Source organism: Rana temporaria, chromosome 1, assembly GCF_905171775.1.
Source record: "Rana temporaria chromosome 1, aRanTem1.1, whole genome shotgun sequence".
Classification (NCBI taxonomy): domain Eukaryota; kingdom Metazoa; phylum Chordata; class Amphibia; order Anura; family Ranidae; genus Rana; species Rana temporaria.
Window position 1 is genome coordinate 638,437,227 of NC_053489.1, and position 14,438 is coordinate 638,451,664.

The following is a 14,438-nucleotide window of genomic DNA, read 5'->3' on the forward strand; positions in this document are numbered from 1 at the left end:
CCCTGAAAAAAAGCCCTGACATTAGCCAACAACATGAATCAACTCGCTGTCTCATGCAGAGTCGCAGCACGCTCTTGCAGAATAGAAAAGATCCACGAGCAGAGGGAGGGGTGATGACGTCAGCGCGCACCGCCGCCTGGTGTACCAAGATGGCTGACCGCTCCGGAGCTAGGCCGAAGCCGCGGCCTTTCCTTAGGCCACGGCTGGGGTGCGCTCAGTGGATCGCATTCTGTGCCGATTAGAACAGGTCGACCCGTGCGGATCGGGCACAATCCGTTGCACCCCTAATAACCAACTTCTTATGATTTTTGTGCTGAGAAAAATCTGCATTACTCTCTGTTGAAATAAGTGTTCACAGTTTTCCACAGCAGGAGGGTGCAGTAACTCAAAGCAACCAAGCACATATCCGCTGTCATTGGGTACATTGCACTAATCTGTTCTGGTTGCTTTAAGGGGATGGAATTTCATTGCTCGTTTGAATAAGTCTCGTGGGGTTTCTGTTCATTGTTTAGAAAGTGTAACCTGGCAGCTTTTTTTTATTTTTTATCTTTTGGGCTTATAAGACTATTACGTGAGCAACCATGCTCCATCATCCAGCAGGGATAAAGGCCCCCTTGTAATTATCTTCCTAGAAAGGGTTGTAGACTTCGCAGAATAGTGATAGGATTATAAAATATGCCTAATTTGCAGAATGTCTTTTTTTTTTTATATTCCGAAGTATAATATAGTGGATCTGTATGGAAGTCATACGTTTTTAGCTGTATATAATATAAAAACTAAGGTTGGTAGGTATATTCCACTTTGGTATCGTAAAGCCTCGTACACGCTTTTCCGATTTTTTTTCCAACAACAAATGTGTGATGGCAGTTTTTTTTTTTTTGTTTTTTTGGATAATCCGACCATTGGTACGCTCCATTGGACAATTGTTGGAATTTCCGACAGCTGTTTTTTTTTTTAGCATGCTTTCAAATTTTCAGACAACAAATGTCTTGTCGGATTATCCGATTGTGTGTACACAAGTCCCCCGGACTAAAATCTAAAGTACAAACACGCATGTTCCGAACCAATGCTAACCATAAGACAACATTAGCAGAAGCTGCCCAAAGGGTGGCGCTAAAGAGCAGAATAACCACGTACTTTCCATGAAAAAGTTCTGCCGTCTGTATGCAGAAAAAGTTCATGGCCAACGCCCTACGGACAAAAATCCACGGAAAAGTCAGATGGAACTCCGATTGGGTGTATGAGGCGTAAAGAGGAAGTCGGCCACCTAGGCGACTCCTCCTCTCACCCTAGATGGCCCCTCCCCTAACAGCGATTTTTTCTGGGACACAACAGACTGTATCACAACAGACTGTATCACGGGAGCGTGCCCGCAAGCTAACCCCCCTTTTGCAGAGGGCTTCCCAGAATGGGGGTTAGGATGTGGGGAGGAGCCGAGACAGCCGCCGAGGGACCCCAGAAAACGAGGATCGTGGGCCACGCTGTGCAAAACTAACTGCACAGTGGAGGTAAGTATGACACTTTTTTTTTCTTTTTTTAAACGGGAACCTTTACTAACCCTTTAATCGTAGAGGCCTGTATGGTCATTTTTTCTATTTCGCCATTCACTCCCAGACAGTTTTCTGAGTACCTAGCAAGGATAATAACCCTTCAAAAATAATACGTTTTGTTTTTGAAACTGGTATGCAGTACTTCTGGTGTGTGTGTGTGTGTGTGTATATGTGTGTGTGTGTGTGTATGTGTGTATGTATATGTATATGTATGTATATATATATATATATATATATATATATATATATATATATATATATATATATATATATATATATATATATATATATATATATATATATATATATATATATATATATATTGTGTGCATTATGAATATTGCATGTATATTTATCTGAGGTTTATGGACTGTAGAACATTCCATGTCTTCTCTTCCGTCATGGCATCCACTTCCTCTTTGAATCGGGAAGGAAATTCTGCTCTGCACTTCGTTTTCTTCTCAATGTAAACTATGTAATGTAATCAGTCCACGTGTAGGAACTGGTGTGGGCACAGACCTGACATTTTTTAGTGTTGGGTCCTGAGAAGCGCCCATTGTTTGAGGCTCTGTTGTACCAGTTTGTCGCATTGCATACCACTTCTGTTTTGTAAACGGCTGTCGGCTTACAATACAAACTCTGTCCTAGGAAATACAGTCTTTGCTCTTGATCCGTTTATTAATAGTTGTGTACAGCTTGTCCATGCTTTGACATACAAGGGGCTTTTGCAGTCCAATACAGAGAGTGTAGTTTTCTCCGTCAGCACCGGGATTAAATGGCATTCAGGGTTTGAAACAGAACAAGAGGGCGCAAAGCCTTTAATTCCTCCCTTTGTTTTCTTTTTGCCATGTTTGCTGAGGTATATTTTACATGATGGAGGCCAGCGTCGTGATCTGCTGATGTACACCCAGAATTATAATAATCCTTCCTGAAAATGTCAGCTTTTTTTTTTTTTTACTTCCCCTGCTCGTGTGATCGAGTAACTTGGTAGCAGATGTGACATCGAATATAATGTCATTAAAGTGGAGGTTCACCCATATAGAGAACACATTTTCCCCTTAGATGAATGCTTGTTTTGTCTAGGGGAATCGGCTAGTTGTTTTAAAATATGAGCCGTACTTACCGTTTACGAGATGCATCTTCTCCGCCGCTTCCGGGTATGGGCTGCGGGACTGGGCGTTCCTTCTTGATTGACAGTCTTCCGAGAGGCTTCCGACGGTCGCATCCATGGCGTCACGATTTTCCGAACGTCTGTGCGCAGGCGCAGTATAGAGCCGCACCGACTTTCGGCTACGAGTGGCGCGATGGATGCGACCGTCGGAAGCCTCTCGGAAGACTGTCAATCAAGAAGGAACGCCCGCTCTCGAAGACCCATACCCGGAAGCGACGGAGAAGATGCATCTCGTAAACGGTAAGTAATGCTCATATTTTAAAACAACTAGCCGATTCCCCTAGACAAAACAAGCATCCATCTAAGGGGAAAAGGTAAAAAAATAAATAAATGGGTGAACTCCCGCTTTAAGAAAAGGTGTTTTTTATTTTTATTTTTTATAATTAAAAAAAATAATAATTTGTTCAGGCATAAGTTTGTTTTATTTTTTGCGCTTTCTATAGTAACTACCATTTAAAGCTGTTCTTGCCTCTATATAAAATGGCGTGTGTGGTAGTTTTATTCTTTTAAGAGCATATTCAACATGGTAGGACGGTGCAGGTGGCGCTTGGACAGAACTTGAAATACAGAATGGGAAGGAAATTGTGAGGATCTTGGTTCCTCTATGACTTCATCAGTCACCGGAAGAGAGGTGTCTAATTGGATGCTGGTCCTCTCGAGACGGTTTGGCGCCTCTGTGGCTAGCATTGGAACAGAATCCCCATCCGGTAGGGACAGTGCTTGGAGGTAGGGAAAGTTTCCAGAGAAGTAGGGACAGTGCAGGGACTTTGTATACCTCTCTCTTGAAAGTTTCCACTTAGGGCAGTGGTTCTCAACCTGGGGGTCGAATGATGATTTACCTGGGGTCACCAAATCCTGGGCTGTTACTGATGCCCGCACCACTCTCCCAGCCTTTTTGCGGCCCTGGAGCCAGTTGCCACACAGCTGGGCTGTTCCTAGAGCCCTCGGCCGCCCACTCACCCTTTTTGCAGGGACTAGAGGTCAGCTAACTGGTGAGAAATTTGAAGTGGGAGGGGCTGAAGGAGACCCTATCCTGATTTCGGCATAGGTGTCACTGCTATGAGACACCACAAAGTTGGAGACACAGTGAGTAACACTACCTGTGATTGGAGTTGCCATTAAAAGTTCCCACTATAGTTCTCAGATCAGCAGATGACCTTCATCAAGAGCACTGCCACTCATCCCATTCCCCCCACCAGCACTGCCACTCATCCCAAACCCCCGCTAAGCACTGCCGCCCATCCCAAACCCCCGCCATCACTGGCGCTCATCCCATTCCCCCCAACCTCCCCACCAAGGAGTAAGAGAAGGAATACAAATTGAGAATACGTGAAAGGGGGAGGAACAAAGAAAAAGGGAGAAAAAGAATAGGAGAAAGAATAAATAGGGCTAGAGAGGGATGGTGGGGGGAAAAACAAACAAGAAATTAAGATGGAGAGATATAAAAGGGAATGAAAGGAGAACAAAGAGAGAGGTACACCCTAAAATGTACCATAAGGGTTTTAATGCTGTATGAGTGGAAGGGACTTGGGGAGCGCTAAATGTCCGTGGGTTAGGGGCGCAAAATACTTGTCTTGCCTTGGGTGCTGACAACCCACAAAACAAAAATAATTTTACTATTAGGGGTCCCCACGACTTGGGAAATTTGATCAAGGGGTCACGGCACTAGGAAGGTTGAGAGCCACTGACTTAGGGTGTGGACTGGCCAGGCCACATTCCACTCCACATTGCAGACGCTGTTGGCATCTTTAAGTCTTCAGGCCGCTGTTGCAGTTCACAAGTGGCTCTGGGTGGGTATGCCTACCTGCTGGGCCTGAAAAAGTTGTTGGACCTTCTACAACTTAACTTTATTGCCTGACTCTCACTCTGTGTTTACTGCTCGCCACACAACGCTGCACCCTGCTCACACATGTTAGTCAGCAGTTGGTAATGCATGCTGGGAAACTTTCCCAAGGACAAGCCGAGGTTCTGGAACCATGCTCTGTACCATTAGTACACATATGCTGCACCTGTGGTCACCAGTGGCCCCCTGGTCTGTACAAACTCAACAATCCTTAGTTTAGCTGGGACACCCCAACCTAAGTTTGCCATGTGACCATAACATGCAAAATTCACAAACTTCAACCATCTGTGTATTTTTGCATCTTATGAGCAGGTGAGGGTTAAGCTGGCTATACCCGTAAAGATTTATTTAGCTGAATGAGAGATATACATTGATTCTGGATAGAATATTAACTGGTTCCTGCTGAATTGGCCGAATTTCACTCGGCTGGCTTTACTCCTTTTCTATTATGGTCACTGGAGCTGTGTGGGGGGGGGGGATCCCCCAAATTTTCAGCTGTCAGAAACTGGAATACTTTGGACAGTTATTCAGTGACAGAACCCTCTTTAATTCCGGAGTGTTTGTTCCCCCCTCTCTACTCCTATTTGGTCTGCAGGACAGGAGGTGAAATCTCCCCAGCGGGACACAAAAGACAAAACGGGGTTAAAAAAATATATAATCTCTCCCTATCATTTTTCAGGGAATATGGATGACGCACAAACATTTCTTTCACTCATGGTTAGGGTTTGGTTGAAGCCATTTTATTATCAACTGTGTTTTACTTTTTTAAATCATCACAACAAACTACCCGAATGACCCTGGTCAAAAGTTTACATATCCTGGTGATTTTGGCATGATGGCAAGTTGACACAAAGGGGTTTGAATGTTTGCTTGTAATTGGTGTGTGTGTATAAAAGGTCAATGAGTTTCTGGACTCCTGACAGACCCTTGCATCTTTCATCCAGTGCTGCACTGATGTTTCTGGATTCTGAGTCATTGGGGAAAGCAAAAGAATTGTCAAAGGATTAGCAGGAAAAAGGATCAGCAGGAAAAAGTAGTTTAACTGTATAAAACAGGAAAGGGATATAAAAAGATATCCAAGGAATTGAGAATGCCAATCAGCAGTGTTCAAACTCTAATCATGAAGTGGAAAATGTGGGGCTCTGTTGAAGCCAAACCACGGTCAGGTAGACCAAGTAAAATTTTAGCTGCAACTGTCGGGGGGTATGTTTGGGATGCAAAGAAAAACACACACATAACTTCAGGTAAAATACAGGACTCTCTGAAAACATGTGGTGTGGCTATTTCAAGATGCACAATAAGGAGGCACTTGGAAAGATGGGCTGCATGGTCGAGTTGCCAGAGGTACACCATTCCTACTGTGAAACACGGAGGTGGATCGCTGATGTTTTGGGGATGTGTGAGCTACAAAAGCACAGGAAATTTGGTCAAAATTGATGGCAAGATAAATGCAGTATGTTTCCAAAAAATACTGGAGGAACACTTGCATTCATCAGCCAGGAAGCTGCGCATGGGATGGACTTGGACATTCCAACATGACAATGATCCAAAACACAAGGCCAAGTTGACTTGTCATCGGCTACAGCAGAATAAAGTGAAGGTTCTGGAGCGGCCATCTCAGTCTCCTGATCTCATTATCATTGAGCCACTCTGGGGAGATCTCAAACATGCAGTTCATACAAGACAGACCAATAATTTCCAGGAACTGGAGGCTTTTTGCCAAGAGGAATGGGCAGCTTTACCATCTGAGAAGATAAAGAGGCTCATCCACAAATGCCACAAAACACTTCAAGCTGTCATTGATGTTAAAGGGGGCAATACACGGTATTAAGAACTGGGGTATGTACATTTTGATCAGGGTCATTTGGGTAGTTTGTGCTGTCAATATAATTCAAAGAGTAAACACAGTTGATTGATAATTGATGGCTTCAGCTAAACACTAACCATGAGTGAAAAGCTATGAAGAAGCACTAAGGCATAGTGCGAAACGTCAGCTTTTCTTTTGTTGTGCTGTTTTTTTTGCTGTGGCATGTATTTTGTGATTTTTAATTAAAGGAGGAGTTTTTTTGGAGTGCGGCTGTCCCAGCTTTTTTCCTTCATCCTAACCTGCATTTTGATTGCACTGCCTGCACCCTTGGCTCGGACCACAGGAATCAGATTACCTGGTTCTCTTTGAGCGGTTACCCACTCTCTCATGAGTGAAAAGTTTGTGTTATTCATATTCTCTGAAAAATGGCCAAGAAATCATAAATTCTACCAGGGTATGTAAACTTATGAGCACAACTGTAACTGTCACATGGGTGCTACTCTACACCAAACTGTCAAACCATCAAATGACTGGAGTCATAACTGATCACATGTGAAGCATCATGGCAGTTGAATATTAAGCTGGCCAAGATGGCGGCTTCCTTTGCTGAAAATTATGGGAGGGTTTACTTCCACTTTAAGGCTGGGTTCCCACCGATGCGGCCTCAGGTTACAGAAGGGGGTCCTGTGCGTCACTGTTCACTGATTTATTTTTATTTATTTTTTCAGGTGCGCATCAGGTCCAAATTTTTGCCTGAATTCGCACCTAAAACAGAGCCAAAGATGCACAGGTCACCTTTCCAGTGCGTATCGCGGCCGTCCCAGAGCTGTGTGAACCAGGTCCATTAAGAGACAGTCACTCTCCTCTGTCATGCAAATTGGATACGGGGAAACTCTTATCCAATTTGCATCAGTGTGATCCCAGCCTCAGTATTGGATGTGTTTAGATTAACTGCTTGCCGACCAGCCGCAGTTCTACGGCGGCAGGTCGGCTCCCCTGGGCGAGAGCCCGTAGTATAACGTCGGCTCTAAAAGTGGCCACTAGGGGCACGTGCGCGCGCACCCCCCGCTCGCCCCCAACTCTTGTGCCCGGCGGGCGCGATCGCCGCCGGGCACACGCGATCGCTCGTTACAGAGCGAGGACCGGGAGCTGTGTGTGTATTTTTGCACAGTGGCCCGGAACCTGTTCTTCTGGGGTCCCTCGGCGGCTGTCTCGCCTCCCCCCCCCCCCCTGCAAGAGCTTTCCACCTTCATGTGAGCTCTCTCGAATGGTGGTAAGTTCTTGCGGGCGCGATCCCGTGATACAGCCGGCGGCTATAGCCGCTCAATGTATCACTCGGCCCCGCCCCCCGGCATGCCGTGTCATTTGATATGATTGACAGCAGCGCAAGCCAATGGCTGCATTGCTTTCAATCAACCAATGAATGAGCCGAGAAGACGACCGAGAAGCCAAGCGCGTTCATGGTGCGGGACTTTTAAAGGGGGGGGGAGGGGCGCTAATGCTCGATGTTTTTTTCACCATAATGCATTAAGGTGAACAAACATGTACCTTTACAACGCCTTGAAACTTGGAGATTAAGGATATTTGCTTAGTGTCCTTTTTTTAAGGAATCTTTCCCTCATGATAGTTTGTTGCCTGTGAGGAGACGCAGTGAGCCGCCATGTCCTCCCACACTATTTACATCAGTGGTTTCAGGGATTTCGTTCTATGCCACGATTACGCTCGCGTCGGTTCAGATACGGGAGTAATTGTTTCTTCGGTGGTTCTGTGATCTTAATGACAGATAAAAGCATATGCCACCGTAGACAGTGAAGGCGTCCCCAGAAATCATGATAAACACATGACAGTCCTTTGTCCTGTTCATGTTGTGTATTTGTGAACATTGACTATAAAGCAGGGTGAGATCACAGCGCTGTGTTTTGGATGCGTTGCTGACTGTCGGAGCAAAGCTCGCTGTCTTTACATTATGCATGCTGGGAAGCGCGCTTGTCATATGATGAGCCGGGAGTTATGTTTCTATCTTCTAGCACTGAGTCATCTTTGCACCTCATTGCAGATCACTACAGTGCAAAGAACAATCTGCTGCCTTTTAAACCTGTTCAGCAGCTGACTACGGGATTGACATCACGCCTTAACCCTTTCAGGGATGTCGGGGGAAACAAATACTCGCCGGCCTGTTTTTTTCCTGACATTGGATTCAGGTTTCCTGGTCTTTTATGGGAGGTTGATTACAGCCGGTGCTCATTATTCACTTGGCATATTTAAATGTGGATCTGGCTAATTGGTTAGAGCTGGACTCTAGCCACTTAACCACTTGCCTACTGGGCATTTTCACCCCCTTCCTGCCCCATGCCAATTTTCAGCTTTCAGCACTGTCACGCTTTGAATGACAATTGCGCGGTTGTGCGACGTGACTCCCAACAAAATTTACGTAGTTTTTTTAAATTTTTATTTTTTATTTTCACAAATGAAGCTTTCTTTTGGTGATATTTGATCACCTCTGCGGTTTTTATTTTTTGCTCTATAAACAAAAAAGAGCAACAATTTTGAAAAACATATTTCTTTTAATTATTGCTATAATATTCCAATTTTTTATTTAACAATTTTTTTTCCTCAGTTTAGGCCAATACGTATTCTACATATTCTTGGTAAAAAAAAATCGCAATAAGTGTATAGTGAATGGTTTGCGCAAAAGTTATAACTTCTACAAAATGGGGATAGATTTATATATATATATATATATATATATATATATATATATATATATATATATATATATATATATATATATATATATATATAAATAATTTTTACTAGTAATGGTGGTTATTTTTGTCAGGACTTCGATTATGCGGAGGACAGATCGGATACTTTTGACACTATTTTGGGACCATTCACATTTATACAGCGAACAGTGCTATAAATATGCACAGATTACTGTATAAATGTGACTGGCAGGGAAGGGGTTAACATTAGGGGTGATTCTTACTGTGGGGGGAGGTGACCTATGTACAAGGGACACACCATCTGTCTCCTCTCCCTGACAGGACGTGTAGCTTTGTATTTACACACAGAGCTCCACGTCCCTGGCTCTGTAAATGCCGATCGCGGGTACTTGGCGGACATCGCGGCCGCCAGGCATGCGCATCGGCACCCGCGCGACATGGTGGGCACAGTTTTTCCCCGATGCGTGGTGGCGCGCAGGGAACTCATAAACAGGAGGACATCCATTGTAATAAAAAAAAGCATTACATGTCCTCCTTAAATATGAGATCTGGTGTCAAAAAGACCTCAGATCTCATATTTGGACTTGAATGCAATTAAAATGAAAAATGTTGTATACAAAATGGCCCTTTAAGAGCTATGGGCAGAAGTAATGTTTTGACTTTGCTTCCGCCCTGCTATGGTATGGAGATGAGTGGAGGCCGCCACCCCCCCCCACCCCCTTGTATCCATACCCAGGAAGGACAAGGACTGGATCGCCTCCGCGGTTACCGACGGCTCCGATTAGCGGCGGAAGGCGGCCCTATCCCACCACCAATAATGGTGATCTTGCAGTGAATCCGCCTGCTGAGACCACCATTATCATAAACAGGACTGCCCATTGAAAAATTGATACCTCGGTTGTGGCAGCAGCTGCTGCCGTTACCGAGATATCCACCTTTAAAATGCCGACGTGTATATATACAGTGGGCGGTCACAATTTGCTAGGCAGAACTGCTAAATACAGTTTTTAAATACGTATGAGTTGCTTTGCCTGCCAAGGTTTCGCACTTTTGTTTAATTTGTTCTGAGAATTGCACAGCTCTGCCAGGTTGGTGACTTATTGTTAAAGCGAAAGTAAACCTATCCATTTACCAGTTTCATTTCCGGTGTTCTATCAAAGTGGCGGCGCAGAAAGGATGGACACTCCATCTATGTTGCTGATTAGCTGGATTGACGTCCCAAAGCTTATGCGCACATGGTAGGTTTCGACGAGGGATACAATTTCTCGGTCACAATTTAATGTTGTGCAAACAGCGGAGGGATGCCGTATTTGTCATATTGTGCCTCGCTGTTGTGCTGCGGGTTTACAGCGTGGCACAATGTGGCTCCAGTGTGCGTGGCACTTAAATGATTTTCTTTTTTATGAATACCTAACTGAAAACACCTGTTTGTTTTTTTTTTATTCTGCTTCTGTTGAGTTTTTTAAATGCATAGGAACTGGTTTATCTACCATAGAAGGGCAGTGCTTTGGCAAGCAATTGGCTTTTTTGCATGAGCCCTGGGCTCTGTTCCCACCAGACATTTTTATTGTACTTTCTCTATTGTCTTTTTGATAGCTGTGCTCCTTGGACTACTGCTGACCCCACCAAAGTGTCTCCCACTTATCTCGTATTGACCAGGGAAGCAGGTTTATTCCCTAGGCAGAGACTACAGATCTGGATCTATATAAAGCTGGGAATATACTAGTAGAACTTTTCATTTCTTATTGTTCATTGGAAGAATTTTATATATATAATTTTGTCATTAGTAGGGCGAAATCAACATTTGTTTTTGACCGCAGTGTTGAGAAAATTCAGAGGAGCAGGATTGAATTTTTTTATTTTTTTTAAGTTGATAGCGTTTTTGTTCTGTAATATCCATCCGTTCCAAAATCAAATGTTAAAAGAAGACAATCTTTTGAAAGATATTTGAATGTTCCGTATACATTTATGTTCAAAATTCTATTAGTGTTTACCCAGCTTAAAGTGATTGTTTTTATAGGGGAAAAAAAAAAGACTTTACAAACATGTTATACTAGCCTGCTCTGTCGCAGTGGATTTTCACAGAGCAGTCCCGATCCTCCTCTTCTCGGGTCCCTCTTCGGTGCTCCTGGCCCCTCCTTCCAGTTCAGTCCCCCACAGTAAGCTGCTTACTATGGGGGGCACCTGAGCAGAGTGTCGGCTCCCTGTGTCCTTTCTGACACAGAACCCCCCTCTCTTCCCCTGATTGGCTAGCTGACTTTCATTGACAGCTGCAGCAGCCAATGGCGCTGCTGTGTCTCAGCCAATCAGGATGGAGAATCTTGGACAGCTCATGCACATCGCTGGACAGAGACCGCTGGTAAGTGTGTGGGGGTTGCGCAAAGAAGGCTTTTTATATTAATGCATACAACCCATTTAACTATTCTCCTGGAAATTACTTTAATATTTTCACATTCTTATTCCTCCCTAGTCTGACTATTGCGTTAAATAACAGAGGAGGAAAAAGAGTGGGACTTTAGATGAGTAAAAAGAGTAATGGTATGTATGTATTAAAGAGGAAGTAAACCTGCCGCCATCTTGCCTCGATGTCCCTTTCGTGTATGTGACTGGCCAGAGCGGCGATGACGTTGCATGCGCACGGGACCGGCATGATTCTTTTCATGGAGCCGGCCCGCTAGTGCGCCTGCGCCATTGTCTACGGCACGCAAACCCCGTAAACATCGGTGCCTGTTTTTGGTAAATATCTCCTTAACCGTCTAGGTTAAGGAGATATTTCTTGCACCTACAGGTAAGACTTAATCTAGGCTTACCTGTAGGTGCAAGTTGTGTGGTTGGGTTTATAACCACTTTAAAACCTTTATTAATGACGCAGTTCCATGATCTAGAAATGCACAATAGAGTTTCCAAAATATAGACACCACCTGATATAAATAGGCTGACATTAAAGTGGAGTTCCACACAGATTTTCAGATTTTTTTATTTTTTTTTACCAAAAATTAAAAAAATAAAATAAATTATACTCACCAGAAAGGGCTGTTGCTATGCGGAAGTATCTCTTCCTCCACCGTGTTCGTCTTCTTCTTCGCCCTGCGTCGTGGTGAATGGGGCGCGCTGCCTTCTGGGAACTGTGTGTAACCCAGGAGGCAGCCACCCATTCACAAAGCGCCGTGAAAAGTCGCGCATGCGCAGTAGGAAACGGGCAGTGAAGCAGGTAGAAGCCTGTTTTAAATACAAGTATACCAAATAGACATATGAAATACATACAGTGAGATATATATATATATATATATATATATATATATATATATATATATATATATATATATATATATATATATATATATATATATTCTCAGTAAAACCTTGGTTTGAGAGCGTTTTGCAAGACGAGCAAAATGTTTAATTTTGACTTGATATACAAGCGATGTCTTGATATAAGAGTAGCGTCATGTCACAACTGAGTATAAAAAAGAGGAGCCTCTAAGTGTAGCAATATGGTTACATTTAATGAAGGTACAACATTTAGCAACTTATTGCTACTCTTAGAAGCACCTCTCTTCTCTTTTATACCCTGTAAAAAAAAAAAAATGCTTTGATATATGGGTGCTTTGGATTACAAGCATGTTTAGGGAACAAATTATGCTTGCAATCCAAGGTTTTACTGTGTGTGTGTGTGTGTGTGTGTATATATATATATATATATATATATATATATATATATATATATATATATATATATATAATGCACGCACACGTGCTAGATGTGGAGATAAAAGCCTAACCGTCTTAATATCCCATAAAATAAGAACTCTGTGTTTCGTGAATCGCATTCACTCATCAGGAGTATGGATGCAAAAATCACTTAAGTACAGAAAAGTCGAGTATATAAAATATATACTCTGGGAAATGTATCGGCTCAAGTGGGGATTGAGAGATGAAAGAGGGGGTCCCAAGCATAGTGTCGGGTCCGGAGCTGTGGCAGGAAAAACCCAAACCGGATCAAGAGAACTGCCAAATAGCAGGCCAGGTTATCGCAGTGCAATCCAAGAGGATGAATTATGTGTTCACAATGAACCGCATCACTCAGGAAAAAATAATGTAATAATGAATTTATATGTAAAATAAAAAGGGTGTGGTAAAGGATAGATTTTTTTAATTTCTTCCAAGGGTGTACTGTATTTATATACTCAATTTTTCTGTACTTGCAGAATTTTTTTTGCATCCATACTCCTGACGAGTGAATGTGATTGACGAAACGCGTAGCGTTCTTATTTTATGGGATGCCAAGACAGTTTTATTCTCCATATCCAGCATTCATGTGTGTGTATGATCACTGTATGTATTTTATATGTCCAATTGGTATATTTGTATTGTCAGCCTATTTGTATATGGTTGTCCTATATTTTGGAAACTGTATCGTGCATTTCTAGACCGTGGAACTGTGTTATCAATAAAGGTTTTAATGCATACATACCATTACTCCATACATTTTTTGCAGTAAAATATCTCATCTAAAGTCCCATTATTTTCCCCTCTGTTACTTGGGGATGGAGGCTTGCTACTGTGGCTATGCCAGGTCATTTTTTTTATTTTTCGTTAAATTTGAAGTTTTGTATGATGGCCTCTGGGAGCTACTGTGTGTTTCATTGCTGTCACTGGGGCCTCCCTTCTTAAAAACTGAGGTAAGCTACAGTATACGCTACCAGACGTGCCTTAGGCAGGCCATAGAGGGTGTGAATTTTCCTGCAACCACGGGTTGCAGGAATAAAATTTTCACAATTTCCCCCGTCAACGCACCCAATGCTGTCGGATTAATACCTCCTGCGGAGATTTTTTTTATATTTTCCCGGCAAAATCTAGCAGGCTGGTTGTACACAAGTTGACTTATTGATCAACTTGGCACATTCAACCTGCCCATACACCTTTCAAATCTCATCCGGTTCCTGCTGAACAGTCTCTGGTCGGCTTTAAAGGGGTTGTAATGGTACATTTTTATTTATTTTTATTCCTAAATAGCTTCCTTTACCTTAGTGCAGTCCTCCTTCACTTACCTCATCCTTCCATTTTACCCTTAAATGTCCTTATTTCTTCTGAGAAATCCCCACTTCCTGTTCTTCTGTCTGTAACTCCACACAGTAATGCAAGGCTTCCTCCCTGGTGTGGAGAAAGCCTTTTGAGGGGTCGAGCAGGAGTGTCAGGACGTCTACTAACACACAGCACCTTTCTCTATCTGCAACGTAGAGAGCATCCTGACTCTCCTGTAGTCCAAGGGAGGGGGCAAGCATGACACTCCACACCAGGGAGAAAGCCTCAAATTATTATATGCTTTGCCACGACACAA

The 14,438-nt window shown here is 43.2% G+C and overlaps 1 protein-coding gene across 8 annotated transcripts in view; it reads left to right on the forward strand.

Annotated features, from left to right (window-relative positions):
• Positions 1-14,438, forward strand: part of CPEB2 (cytoplasmic polyadenylation element binding protein 2) — a 155,025-nt gene that overhangs the window by 17,325 nt on the left and 123,262 nt on the right. The gene's annotated exons all lie outside the window — the stretch shown is intronic.